A 3,659-nucleotide genomic window follows, 5' to 3' on the forward strand; every position below is an offset into this window, starting at 1 on the left:
CCGACCGTGGAAGGCTGTTGGCGGGCACGGCGGGGCTCATAGCCGGCCCTCGGGCACGGAGCTCCGGGTGAATTTTACAAATTTCTTCTAAGTCCCCTTTCCAGCGGGGAACTTTGAAACATTGTATCCGACCAAAGGAAGGCTGTTGGCGGGCGCGGCGCGGCTCATAGCCGGCCCTCGGGCACGGAGCTCCGGGTGAATTTTACAAATTTCTTCTAAGTCCCCTTTCCAGCGGGGAACTTTGAAACATTGTATCCGACCGTGGAAGGCTGTTGGCGGGCACGGCGCGGCTCATAGCCGGCCCTCGGGCACGGAGCTCCGGGTGAATTTTACTCAATTCTTCTAAGTCCCCTTTCCAGCGGGGACCTTTCAAACATTGTATCCGACCAAAGGAAGGCTGTTGGCGGACGCGGCGCGGCTCACAGCCCGCACTCAGGCACGGAGCTCCGGGGAAATTTGCCTCATTTCTTCTAAGTCCCCTTTCCAGCGGGGAACTTTCAAACATTGTATCCGACCACTGAAGGCTGTTGGCGGGCGCGGCGCGGCTCACAGCCCGCCCTCAGGCACGGAGCTCCGGGGAAATTTGCCTCATTTCTTCTAAGTCCCCTTTCCAGCGGGGACCTTTCAAACATTGTATCCGACCACTGAAGGCTGTTGGCGGACGCGGCGCGGCTCACAGCCCGCCCTCAGGCACGGAGCTCCGGGGGAATTTCCCCCTCATTTCTTCTAAGTCCCCTTTCCAGCGGGGAACTTTCAAACATTGTATCCGACCGTGGAAGGCTGTTGGCGGGCACGGCGCGGCTCATAGCCGGCCCTCAGGCACGGAGCTCCGGGTGAATTTGACAAATTCCTTCTAAGTCCCCTTTCCAGCGGGGAACTTTGAAACATTGTATCCGACCGTGGAAGGCTGTTGGCGGGCACGGCGCGGCTCATAGCCGGCCCTCAGGCACGGAGCTCCGGGTGAATTTTTACAAATTTCTTCTAAGTCCCCTTTCCAGCGGGGAACTTTGAAACATTGTATCCGACCACTGAAGGCTGTTGGCGGACGCGGCGCGGCTCACAGCCCGCCCTCAGGCACGGAGCTCCGGGGAAATTTGGCTCATTTCTTCTAAGTCCCCTTTCCAGCGGGGACCTTTCAAACATTGTATCCGACCACTGAAGGCTGTTGGCGGGCGCGGCGCGGCTCACAGCCCGCCCTCAGGCACGGAGCTCCGGGGAAATTTGCCTCATTTCTTCTAAGTCCCCTTTCCAGCGGGGAACTTTCAAACATTGTATCCGACCACTGAAGGCTGTTGGCGGGCGCGGCGCGGCTCACAGCCCGCCCTCAGGCACGGAGCTCCGGGGAAATTTGCCTCATTTCTTCTAAGTCCCCTTTCCAGCGGGGAACTTTCATACATTGTATCCGACCACTGAAGGCTGTTGGCGGACGCGGCGCGGCTCACAGCCCGCCCTCAGGCACGGAGCTCCGGGGGAATTTGCCCCCTCATTTCTTCTAAGTCCCCTTTAGGCGACCAGGGGTTGACAATTTAGGTGACCAGGGGTTGACAATTTAGGCGACCAGGGGTGACTTTTAGGCGACCAGGGGTGAGGTTTAGGCGACCAGGGGTGAGGTTTAGGCGACCAGGGGTAGCGTTTAGGCGACCAGGGGCGTTGCAGTTCCGCCGAATTGCATTAGGGGCGCTGCAGTAGGCAAACGTTTTTACCCCTAGTCAGAGGGTCATTTGCCTACTTCCCAGGTTTACCCGGGTTTTCCAAAACACCTGGGGCACATTTTTAGGAACCACGTTTTTAGAAACAAAAATTCTTCTATGTCCACCTCCGTGAAAGAAATTGCCCAATGGTTCCCGCGGAAGAGAGCTGCCAGGCGGACGCATACTGCAATAACGGCCGCCCTGGCGCTCTGGTGGATGTTATCCTCGAAATTTCTTCTATGTGCCCATTCCAGCGGGCAACTTGCGAACAATGGTGTCCGACCATGGAAGGCTGTTGGCGGACGCGGCGCGGCTCACAGCCCGCCCTCAGGCACGGAGCTCCGGGGGAATTTTCCCCTCATTTCTTCTAAGTCCCCATTCCAGCGGGGAGCTTGCAAACGTGGTATCCGACCACTGAAGGCTGTTGGCGGGCACGGCCCCACCAGCGCAACACGGCACTTCCTATGACTCGGGTCCGACGCAGGAGGAGCGGTCCTCCCGGCCCCGCCACACGGCACTTCCTATGACTCGGGTCCGACGCAGGAGGAGCGGTCCTCCCGGCCCCGCCACACGGCACTTCCTATGACTCGGGTCCGACGCAGGAGGAGCGGTCCTCCCGGCCCCGCCACACGGCACTTCCCATGACTCGGGTCCGACGCAGGAGGAGCGGTCCTCCCGGCCCCACCACCGCCACACGGCACTTCCCATGACCCGGGGACCGACGCAGGAGGAGCGGTCCTCCCGGCCCCACCGCAACACACACAACCACTGACCGATTGGCAATCATGACCCGCCATCGGAGGGCCCCTGCCGGCCCCGGCCTCGCGCCGGGGTGTTCGGGTGGACGGTTCCTTCGGCCTGCGGGTCGACCTCTGAGCGTTGGCCGGCACCGCAGCACCGCAGCACACATAACCACTGACCGATTGGCAATCATGACCCGCCATCGGAGGGCCCCTGCCGGCCCCGGCCTCGCGCCGGGGTGTTCGGGTGGACGGTTCCTTCGGCCTGCGGGTCGACCTCTGAGCGTTGGCCGGCACCGCAGCACACACAACCACTGACCGATTGGCAATCATGACCCGCCATCGGAGGGCCCCTGCCGGCCCCGGCCTCGCGCCGGGGTGTTCGGGTGGACGGTTCCTTCGGCCTGCGGGTCGACCTCTGAGCGTTGGCCGGCACCGCATCACCGCAGCACACATAACCACTGACCGATTGGCAATCATGACCCGCCATCGGAGGGCCCCTGCCGGCCCCGGCCTCGCGCCGGGGTGTTCGGGTGGACGGTTCCTTCGGCCTGCGGGTCGACCTCTGCGCGTTGGCCGGCACTTCCCTACCGTTACCCCCCCACCCCTGGGGTTGTGACAAAACGGCACTTCCTATGACTCGGGTCCGACGCTGGAGGAGCGGTCCTCCCGGCCCATCTCGCACCCACACCCTGACATATACTGCACCACACCAACCACTGACCGATTGGCAAGCATGACCCGCCATCGGAGGGCCCCTGCCGGCCCCGGCCTCGCGCCGGGGTGTTCGGGTGGACGGTTCCTTCGGCCTGCGGATCGACCTCTAGCGCACCAACCAGCGCGAAACCGCTTTCGTCGCGAGACCGAGACGACCCTGTCGCGTGCCCGTTGGCCACACGGGCCCAGAGATGTCCTACACGGGAGTTCCGCCGCGCTCGCGGGTACCCCGCGCCGCCCCGCCACGAGAGGGGCGCGGGAGCCCAGGCCCGCATCAGCCGAGCGGTCCTTTCCGAAAAAGCATGTTTCTCAAACCCTACCGGCGTCTGTCAGAAGACGCCGCCTCCGAGTGCGTGTTGCGGTCGCGGGCGTGCGGGCGGCTCCGGCTCCCTCCCGCGACTGACCGCCACGCGGTAACGCGGCCTCTACGGACCGAGTACATACCGAGGCCCAGCCGACTTCCTCACCGCGCACGGGGGCTGAATCGTAACGGAAATTTCGGTAGCCCACG

This window comes from Idiotropiscis lumnitzeri, unplaced genomic scaffold (assembly GCF_059441095.1).
Source record: "Idiotropiscis lumnitzeri isolate Australia: NSW breed Sydney's pygmy pipehorse unplaced genomic scaffold, RoL_Ilum_1.0 HiC_scaffold_263, whole genome shotgun sequence".
In the NCBI taxonomy this organism is placed as follows: Eukaryota; Metazoa; Chordata; class Actinopteri; order Syngnathiformes; family Syngnathidae; genus Idiotropiscis; species Idiotropiscis lumnitzeri.